The sequence below is a fragment of the Gracilinanus agilis genome, chromosome 2 (genome assembly GCF_016433145.1).
Source record: "Gracilinanus agilis isolate LMUSP501 chromosome 2, AgileGrace, whole genome shotgun sequence".
Classification (NCBI taxonomy): domain Eukaryota; kingdom Metazoa; phylum Chordata; class Mammalia; order Didelphimorphia; family Didelphidae; genus Gracilinanus; species Gracilinanus agilis.
In genome coordinates, this window is record NC_058131.1 from 277,071,089 (window position 1) to 277,082,566 (window position 11,478).

Here is an 11,478-nt window from a genome sequence, read left to right on the forward strand (position 1 = left end):
ATGCTAGTCCCTTCCCTCTAAGATTACCTTTCTATTAACAATCCATTTATCTGTTAGTTGACCAGTTTTTGGAATGTTGGCTGTGCTCCTTGTAAGCTCCAAGTTTAGTACAGTGCCTGGTCAGGTCATAACCACTTTAAAAATGCCTATCGGTGGCAGCTGGGTGGCTCAGTGGATAGAGAGAAAAACCTGGAGACAAGAGGTCCTGGTTTCAGATTTGGCTTTAGGTGCTTCCTAAATGAATAACTCTGGGCAAGCCACTTACCCCAAATAGTCCTTACCCACTCTTCTGCCTTGGAAGTAGTACTTAGTATAATTCTAAAACAGAAGGCAAGTGTTGGATTTTTTTTTGCTGGTTTTTTTTTTTTAATACTTGTTGATAGACTAACCTAGTCACATGGATAGTAAGTATCAAAAGTAGGTTTCACACCTCTCCTGGCTTCTTTGCTGCTGTTCAGTTTGTTCCTCTTTCTAACCCCTTTTGGGGTTTTCTTGGCAAAGAAACTGGACACTGGAATAGTTTGTCATTTCCTTCTCTAGTTCATTTTATAGATGAGGAAGCTTGGGGCAACAGGGGTAAGTGACTTGGCCAGAGTTACACAGTTAGTAAGTGTTGGAGGCTGCATTTGAATTCAGCTTTTCCTCACTTCTAACCTAGGGCATTATCCACTCTGCCATCTAGCTTGCTTTCTGCTTAATTTCTTTGATACTGTTCCAAAAGTCTCATGACTCCTTTTCTCCTCGATTTGAATCCACACTCCCAGATTCCTAGGATCAAAATTTATGGTTTCCTTCAATACATGATCTTTGGATCAAAGATTTAGAGCTCAAAGAAACTGGGTAAGGTGGGTCTTAAGTACCTGTGTGTGTTAGTTGGCAATTTATACCAAGGTCCTCAAACTTCGAATCCGTTGTTCTTTCTACTTATACAATGTTGCCATCTTACTTCAAGTCCCAACATTTTCTGTAGCCAAACTAGTATCAACTTGTTTTTTTTTTCAACTAAGTCTTCTCTCCCTTGAATTTGAGTGTTTCTACTCACTGAAGTGTGACATAACCAGAAATCACATTTTTTTTTTCTTGCCATTTGTCAAAATCATTGGAAAGAGAAATAGCCAGCAATATTGTACAGGCACTGAACTAGAAAAGAGGGAGCAACAGGATGGCCAGAGGATTGGTCTTTGTTCAAGCGAATCTGGTCTTATCTCTCTGTTTGCTCTCTGCCATTAGAGCTTGTGGCCAAAAGGATTAAAAAAAAAAAGAAGAAAGTGATATGGAAGATGAATTCTATAGACTGTTTTTGGGGCTTGTGTTACTCCATCTTATAGGCTGTTTGCCTTTTCTGATGGGATTTTTTTTTATTGTTTGCAAAACAGCATATTAAATATGATGTCTGCCACATCCTACCCTCATCATCTTCAGTAATATACTGCTGCAGCTTACATAATACACTCTTACAGGTGTTCTCTGACACATTTTGGGTTGCCTGCAATTTTGATTGTTTGGAGTTTGTAGTGCCAAAAGATTCACATATATACATACATACATATATGTACACACATATAGCATCAGTGGAAGAATATTGGTATTAAAAAGACGCATATTTGTGTGTGTCTTGAAGGGACTTGGACATTTTCTAGGATGTAATTCAATTCATTCTTTCTATTTTTCTTTTCTTCCTTTTTTTTTTTAAACCCTTATATTCTGTCCTAGTAAGTTTTCTAAGACAAAAAAGGTAGCAAATGAGGTTAAGTGGCTTGTTCAGAATCACACAACTAATAAGTATTTGAGGTCAAATTTGAACCCAGGTCCTCCTGATTCCAGGCCTGGTGCTCTGTTCATATGATATAAACCTGGCTTCTCCTCTTCCTGTTTTTCAACTTTGGACCCAAATCATCTATTGTTCACAATCAGTGCCAATCCAAACTATTATCTAGGAAATATATAGATTTGGACAGGAGATGGTGAGTGTCTTGAATAAAACTCTGCTATCCAAGAGTTAAAGCTTTGACACATTGTGTAGATTTTCCCCAGGTAGGATGTATTAGTTGATAGAGGTTAGAATCACAGAGAATAAGGAGTAGATAGATTGATTGATTGATCTGCCCTGGAGAGAGTATTTATGTTGATGAGAGCATGGATCCATGGAATCTGTTATAAACAGAATAAATCAATATCATCATCACTATTAGCATATATATTGTGTATCACCACTAGCGTGTGTGTGTGTGTGTGTGTGTGTGTGTGTGTGTGTGTGTGTATGCTTTAAGATTGGCAAAGTGCTTTGTACATATTATCTCATTTAATGCAACAACTCTGGATATGTAGTTACCTTCATTTAAGATGAGGAAACTGAGGTCAAGAGTTAAATGACTTGCCCAGGGTCACTCAACTAAGAACTCAACTGAAGGCACATTTGAACTCAGGTCTAGCAATCTATCCATTGTACAATCTCACTTTCTCTGAAACTGAATCAAAACTATTACCCTTTCACAAGACAGCAACGATCATTGTATGCGGTGTTGGAGGATGTAAGTTCCTTAAGGAGAGAGAATTGCAATTTGTAAGAGCCAGCTAGATGCTGCAGTGGAGAGAGTGCTATATTTGGAGCAAGGAAGATCTGAGTCCAAATCTAGCATCTGATACTTCCTGGCTGTTTGTTCCTGGGAAAATAATTTCAATCTCTGACTCAGTTTCTTCATCTGTAAAATGGTGTCAATAACAGCACCTACCCTATTGGGTTGTTTTAAAGATCAAATAAGAGAATATATGCAAAGTGCTTAGCAAACCTTAAAGTATTCTATACACTGCATATTCACTTGCTATTGTCTCTGTATCTTAAGTACCTACTCCAGCTAGGTCCAGATTAGTATGACTAATGAATCTCCTGGGGTGGTCTCATGTATTTGAATTTGCTCTCACTATTCAAAATCATAATTATGTAAAATATGGTAATTGGTTCCAATCCAATGGCAATATGCAATACAAATTCAAATAATGAATTGCCAGACAGGTAATATGTTAGTTTTACTAATCAGAACCCAGCTGTATATGCCAGACACTGCGGTAGGTGTTAGGGAGTCTGGGAAGAGGGGGCTAATAATTTCCACCCTGCACAGTGCATAGAGCCTAACAGATACTTGATACATTCTTGTTGAATTGAATTGAATTGGAGTAAAAAGCCAGTCCACTCAGCTGCCTCTTCTGCATGTATTCGCCATTTTCCATCCTTCCACCTGTTACTACTGTACCCTTAAACCCAGATTTCCAGAGATCATGCCCGGAAGAAGCTAAGCCACTTTCCTCAGCACTCCCTGGGACCATCTTGATCCTGACTATCTTGGCTACCTGCCTCAAATCTATATCTCCATTGCGTCTGGAAGAGGAGAGTCAGGTTAAAGCTGGCCTCAGACACTTCTTAGCTGTGTGACCCTGGGCAAGTCACCTAATCCTCCTTGCCTTGAAGCCTATAATATCTATTCTAAGATGGAAGGCAAGGGTTTAAAAAAAAAAAAAAAAGAAAAGCAAAACTGAGTGTCAGTCACTGCTCTCTTCAACATCTCTTTGGTTTCCCAAAACACAATTCCCTTAACTGGTTACCATGACTTTATTTGTGTCTCCTCCATTTGGATGTAATTGCCTTGAGGGCAATGTCTATCTGCTTTTGGGTTTTGTAGTGGAAGTGTGTTGGTTTTTTTCCCCCCATTCATTTATTCATTTATGTAAATAGGGATAGGAACTGAGCCCTAGGATTTCTAAAATTTGGGAAACTCCCAGATGTTGCTATTCCTTTTACCAAGTTGATTAGCAACTTCTCTGTAATTGATAGTCTTAGAGAGTTGCCTAGAGCACTGAGGAACTACTACTCATTCAGGGTCTTAGTACCAATGTATTTCTGAAGTTTAAGTTTTACTCCCAGCTCTACTCAAAGTGGAATTCTTTGGTTGTTGTGATTGTTCATTTGTGTCTACCTTGGCTAAAATACTGGCGTGGTTTGCTGTTTCCTTCTCTAGCTCATTTTACAGTTGAAACAGGGTTAAGTGACTTGCCCAGGGTCACACTGCTAGGAAGTGCCTGAGGCCAAATATGAACCCAGGACCTCCTTTCTCTAGGCCTGACTCTTGGATCCACTGAGCTGCCTAGCAATCTCTGCACATTATATATTTTATTTTATTTTACTTATTTATTTTTTTCTAAAACCCTTCCAACTTATAATCAATACTATGTATTGATTTCAAGGCAGAAGAATGGAAAGGGCTAGGCAATGGGGGTTGAGTTAATTGCCTAGGATCACACAGCTGGGAAGTGTCTGAGGCCAGATTTGAACCTAGGACCTCCCGTCTCTGGACCTGACTCTCAATCCCCTGAGCCACCCATCTGCCCCCCTACATTAAATATTATTCATTCATTCATTCATTTTTTAAAATATACATGTATATATATTATTTAGAATATTTTCCCATGGTTACATCCTACATTAAATATTTTAAAGGACTTTCACAAACATTTATCTCCTTTGACTCACATAATGCCTCCATGAAAGATTAAATGCTGTTTTCCTTGGTAGGTGAATATGGAAAGTGAGGTTCAATTTTGGTGATGATGCACCAAGTGATGCTTAGGATGAAAACGTGCTTCCTACCATCCCAAGGACCTTTCCACTAGGCCACCTTCCAAGCTAGGGGTTTGCAGTTCTCTAGGCAGGAGAGCCTGGCCTTTACAGTACTGTGTGTGTCAGGATCACACAGGAGATGGTTTGATTTGGTATCCTAGGAACTGTGTCCAGAGAGAAAACTTGGACTGAAATCGTAATACTGTTTCTTTTCCCATCTGTGATCCATTCCAGTGGGACCACATAGTCCTTCTACCTCCCTTCCATCCCCTTCCCTCCATCTTCTTGTTTGCTGAAATTTTAAACAGACAAAGAACACTAACCAGAGCTAGTGGGAAGAGACAACATTGTTTTTGATGAGACATTAATGAGGCTTGATTTTTATTATTCCAGCCAGACATAAGGAAGAGATACTGTCCTATTATAAAACATCAGCTCTGAAAGGCACCCTGGGAGTTCCTCAGGGTCTGTGGACTTTGCTCTGAATATCACCAATTTGGGCAGCTGTGTACTTCATCATGCTCTTCCAGGAACCAGTAAGAAACTGGGCTGTAAAACCATGGAATACCTTAATGGCCACTTGAAACCTGTGGAGCAATCAAAGCTGTGTTAGTCACCTTTTGTCCAATCCAACCTCCATGTAGCCATCAAAATGATATTTTTAAAGGTCAAATTGGATCATGTCCCTCCCCATTCCCCTGCTTCAGAAGCCACAGACACTCCTTATTTATTATCTCTAGAAAAAAATACAAACTCTTCTGTTGGGCATTTTGCCCTTACAAGGGAGCAACTTGGTGGCACAGTGGATTGAGTGCCAGATCTAGAAACAAGAAGTTGTGGGTTCAAATCTGGTCTCAGCCACTTCCCGCCTCTGCGACCCTGGGCAAATCACTTGATCCATATTGCCTAGTCCTTACTGCTCTTCTGCCTTGGAACCAACATACAATATCAATTCTAAAATGAAAAGTAAGGGTTTTAAAAATAATAATAAAGTCCCTTACAATCTCGTTTCAGATCACCTTACCAGACTCACTTTCCTTCATGCAGTCAGTCCACTGCCCAACCCAAACTGGCCAACCTCACATAGAACTTTCTATTTCTTGTCTCATTGCCTTTGTACAGGCTCTTTCCTTGATGTTAATGGGCTGCCCTTCTTGCCTCTGCCTCTGAGAATCCTTGATTTCTTTCAGATCTCTTTCTTCAAAGAGATTACTCTTAGGAACTGGATGTGAACAAAACATTTATATGAGGGACTCTTCTTCAATATATATGTATAGGCTAGTGTGGTGCTTCTCAATAACTGTGTTTCCAACCAATTTGGTATAAGCTGAATTTATATAAATCAAATCCCATGATAAATATATGAGGGGAACTTGCTAGTTAAAGGAAGCCCATGGTAAAGCCTTCATAAAATGAATAATTATGCAATCTTGTTGCTGCAATTAATTTTTGTGTGTGTCAGGCTTGCTTAAATGAAGTATATAAACATCATTGGGGTTTGGATCTTTCTTTGCTCAGACCCTGCATAATGCTCTACCTGGGAACTACAGCTTCTAAAGAGATCAGGGAGGTTTAAGACACTCCAGGGAGCAATCAGAGGGTATCCCCTGGTATTCACTGATCCCGAAAGACCTCATATGTCATCTAACTCCATCCGTATCTAATAGTCTTTTTTTCTTTTAAAACCCATCATAGAATCAATACTGTGTATTGGGTTCAAGGCAGAAGAGAATTAAGGGTGAGGCAATGGGGGTTAAGTGACTTGCCCAGGGTTACACAGCTGGGGGGGGGGTGTCTGAGGTCAGATTTGAACCCAGGACCTCCCATCTCTGGGCCTGACTCTCAATCCACTGAGCCACCCAGCTGCCCCCTGTGTATAATATTCTTAATAAGTAGTTACCCAACTTTCAGTAGAAGACTCTCAGACAAACAGAACTTGTTCTTCTATGAAGCAGCCCCTTCTACTGTGAGGCAATTTTAGTTTCAGAAAATTCTTAATTTTGACTTTCAACCTGCCTCCCTCTAATTTCTACCTATTGCTTCTTATTCCACTCCCTAGGGCAAAGCAGAAGTCTAATCTTCTTATGACAGCCCTCTGAAAACTTGTCATTTTAGGAGTCTTGATTCAGTGTGTTGCCCTTGAGTCTTAGCAGAAGGCATGCATGCATGGGCTTTTGGCAAGGGTGCACCAGAATGGAAAATTTTATGCTTCAGTTTCTCCCTTTTCCTTGTTGTCAGGTCAGGTTGGGCTTAAACAATGTGTAACTTTCTGACAGTATCCCTGTTCCAGTCAGGGACAATTCAAGTCTAGTTGGGGAGGGGGCAGTAAAGAGGGCAATCAGGTGTCCCCATCTTTCTGGCTGAGAGAGAATGTGACCTAGCAACCCAAGCCAGTGGCTGGGTATGGTCTCAGCAGGGAACCTTTATGCACTTGCCATGATTTGGCTGTTCTTGTGCAGTTCAGAACTTGCCAAGTGTAAGAAATTCCACTTTGGGGAGCTCTGCCTGGTCTCCTCCCTAGCACTGTCCAGGGAGGTGGTGTCTTAGAATGATTGTGGCATCATAGGATCACATTAAGAGTTTGAAGGGAACTTAAAGATCTTCCTGCGTCTCCCTCCTTTTATAGAGAAAACTGAGGCCTACAGAGAGTAAGTGATTTCCTTAGCAGGATTTAAACTCTTGTCTTTCAATTTCCAAATCTCACATATCCCATACGTAGTGACAGAGGTGAGATTTCAAACCCAGGTCCTCTCAATCCAAGTCTAGTGTTTGAAGTCAAAGATATCCAGTTCCTCCCTGAAGAGGGTTTTTGGGAAAGGAGAAACAGTTCCTCTCAATAGCAGAGGATACAAGGGTCTAGGAATAGAATACTTGATGGAAAATTATTTGCCAATTTGTCTTGCCTATGAAATGATTGAAGTGGAAGACTGAAGGTGGATTCCTGTCTTTTGCCCATGATTTTCCTCTTAACTTGGTATATCTTTCTACTCTCCTTTTAAATCGAAATCCTACTAGTGCTTCAGGACATATCTGATGCCCACCTCTTCTGGAAGGAAGCCTTCTGTGATGCCATATGTCCTCTTCCTTTTTTGAACCCTTAGGTTACTGGATAATGATGATGATGATGATTTAGCAGTTACAGGGTCCTTTACATTTAGTCACATTTGATTCTCTTTTGCAAAACCTTTTTAATTTAATGTAATCAAAATTATTCCTTTTATGTCCAACGATGCTCTCTCTATTACCTGTTTGGTCATAAATTCTTCCCATAACCATAGATCTGATAGGATAGCTATTTTATGCTCCTCTAATTTGCTTTGAACCTTTCTGTCTAAACCAGCCATCCTTTATTCTGACAACAACTATGGGAGGAGGGTGCTATTATCTTTTTTTACAGAAACAGAGGCAGATTGAGGTTAAGTAAATTGCCACAGGGCCATTATATTATATTATAGTGAGTGAGTGAGGCCAGACTTGAATTCAGGTCCTTTTGGTTTCAGGTCCAGTGCTCTTATCTCCTAGAGCAGAGGTGTCAAACTCACTGCCCAGCAGTACAAATGACAAATGTTAATGAAATCAATAAAAATATAGTACATCATAGATTATGTTAATTTGTTGTTATCTAAGTCAATATATTGCTTGCGGGGATTTGTTCTTTTTTTTTTTTTTTTTTTTTTTTTAACCCTTACCTTCTGTCTTGGAGTCAATACTGTGGGAGAAGAGTGGTAAGGGTTAGGCAATGGGGGTTAAGTGACTTGCCCAGAGTCACACAGCTAGGAAGTGTCTGAGGCTAGATTTGAACCTAGGACGTTCCATCTCTAGACCTGGCTCTCAATCCACTGAGCCACCCAGCTGCCCCCTAGGGATCTGTTTCTATTTGAGTTTAGCACCCCTGTATTCTATCACTTAGCATGTCCTATTGCCACCATAAGTTCAGTGTCTAACATTGAGCTTATCCTAAACTTGCCCTTCTTCCTGATTTTACCCTATCTCTCTGTGACATCCATGTTCACCCATGTTTGTAATTTGGGAATTATTTCTGCTTTTTCCCTTTCCCTCATCTCTCCTTTCTAATCATTTGCCAAGCCTTAGTGGTTCTCCCTTTTCAACTTCTCCCACATTCCTTTCCTCAATACTGTTCCTACTGCCAAATAACATCATTACCCACTTAGACCATTGTAATACTCTTCTTCTTTTTAAAAACCCTTACCAAGTATTGTTTCCAAGGCAGAAGAGTTGTAAGCATTAGGCAATGGAAGTTAAGTGACTTGCCCAGGGTCACACAGCTAGGAAGTATCTGAAGTCCATATTCGAACTCAGGACCTCTCTTTTCTAGGCTTGACTATCTATGTACTGAGCCACCTTGCTGCCCCCTTCTCTATGTTCTCTCTCCCTTCCAATCTGTCCTTTATATCACTGCCACGAATAATTTTTCAAATACACATGTCTAGTCATTTCATTCCTCAGCTCAAAAATCTTCAGTTGCCTTCTGAATGATGTGCTTTTTCTTTTGCCTGGTGTTCAAGGTCCTCCATTATTGCTTACCTTTATAGCCTCACTTCCTATTCACAACCCTTACACATTCTGTTCTCCAATCACTTTATCTACTATCTGTGCCAAATAAATACACCATGAATTTTCCTATCTCTATGTCTTTGCTCACGTTCTTACTCTCTGAGCTGCCAATGTCTAATCTCTCCCTTTACCTGTTGCTTATCCATCCATCCTTTCAAGAACTCAAATGACACACATTACATGAAACCTGCCCTAATTCTCCTGTTTGCTAATGAGCTTCCCTCTCACTTCCTCTCTAATGCATCTATTGTGAACTTTTGGATATCATAGTTTAGTCCATCTTCTTTGGCTCCTGCGCTAAGTGCTGAAGAGAAACAAAATAAAAATAGTTCCTTTCTTCACTAAACTTATGTCTGAATGGAGGAGACAACACATAAATAAATAGTTACAAACAGAATCCAGAAAGAGTAGAGGAGAAGGTGCTAGCCATTACTAGACTAAAGGAGAATGAGAAAGGCTCTCTGTAGAAGTTGGGAGGTGAGCTGTTTAAAGGAAATCAGTAGGGCAGCTAGGTAGATCAGTGGATAGAGAGGTTTGCCTGGAGTCAGGAGGGCCTGAGTTTAAAGTTTTCCTGACATTGCCAAACTGTGTGACTCTGGGCAAGTTACTTAACCCTAAATACCTAGCCCGTACTGCTCTTCTGTCTTGGAACCAATTCTTAGAATCATTTATAAGATAGAAGATAAGGATTTTTAGAAAATAAAAGAAGGAAGAGATTCTTATAGGTAGAGGTGAGAAGGGAGACCAATCCAGGCATGGGGATGGAATGGTCAGTAAGAAGAAGGCACCAAGACTGGAGATAAGAGCATCATTTTTGTTTTGGGAACATTTTCAGTAGTGTCCAATTCCTTTGTGATCCCATTTTGGGTTTTCTTGGCAAAGATACAGAGTGGTTTGTTACCTAAATGCAGGTGTAATTTTCAAAGAACAGTGTGTATGTGTGTGTGTGTGTGTGTGTGTGTGTGTGTGTGTGTGTATGTGTGTGATTTCACTAGTAAATATACTCACTATAAAACTATAACTACATGAGAGCAAACACTGATAACTCTTACACTTTGGATTGTGCATGCCACTAAATGGTGGCACTTAATATTTGTTGAATTTTAAGTATCTGTGCTCAATTTCCTTGGCACTTTATTGCCTGTCATTCTTTATTTTTCTGTTTATTATATATGTTTTCTTTTCCTTCTATGCCCAGGCAGCTAGGAGCCATAGTGGGGAGAGCATTGGATTTGGAATCAGAAAGACTGGAGTTTAAATTCTGCTTCAGACACAACTAGCTTTGTGACTTTCTCAGCTTCAGTTTCCTAGTTTGTAAAATGGGGTAATAATGACACCTAATCCCACCAATATTGGTGTGAGGATCAGATGAAATAGCATGTAAAATGCTTCACAAGCTTTAAAGCATGTGTCAGTTAATGCACATTTATTAAGTGCCAATTATGTGCCTGGCAGTTATCACTGTCTATGGGAGGTGAGGTTATAAAGGTAAACAATAATGGAGGACCTTGAATGCCAGGCAAAAGAAACCTTTTTTTTTTTAATCCCTCTTCAGCTAGGAGTGCTTTGAATCATGTAAGAAATAAAATGGATATAAAAGGATAGGTTTAAAAATATTAAGGTATTTAAAAGATTTATTGGTAGCCATTAGAAAATTGAAGCCATGTGCCATGTTAAGAGTCAGTTTAAAAGATGTGCACTCTCCCCATCCCGGATCAGCTCTAAGCCACCAAAAAGAGAGAGCACCAATCCTGGCACTTGATTTTTATCCTTCTGTCTACATTATTACATAACTGTCTTATGTCACCACGTAAGACAGGAAGCCAGTGGGTTCATGGGAAATGTATTTTTAAAGACCCCTAAACTTCCACAGGAAATTTAGATCAGAGACCTCAAAATTTCAATAACACAGTCAGGAAGACCTGAGTTCAAATTCCTCAGTTGAATGACCCATGGCAAACCTCATTTTCTTCATTTCTAAAATGACAAGAAAAGCACCTGAGTTATTGTAGAGGTCAAATGAAATAATATTTGTAAAGTGCTTAGCATAGCTCTTGGCACATAGTAGGCACTTAATAAATCCCTCCCTCCCTCCCTCCCTCCCTTCCTTCTGTTACGATTAAAAATGATAAAGACTGATATTATAAGAGAAATTAATATTTTAATTGCCATGGTCATGTTTGAAAAATATATATGACCGTGCCTGACTATTTTTAAAATTACCGCCCGTCTGTATCTCCACCCATCTTCCTAGTCTCCCACGCCAGAGAGCCCACTCAGGTAACAAAGAG

At 39.8% G+C, this 11,478-nt stretch overlaps 1 protein-coding gene across 2 annotated transcripts in view; it reads left to right on the top strand.

Annotated features, from left to right (window-relative positions):
• VAV2 (vav guanine nucleotide exchange factor 2) overlaps positions 1–11,478 on the top strand; it is a 486,321-nt gene that overhangs the window by 251,856 nt on the left and 222,987 nt on the right. The window lies entirely within an intron of this gene.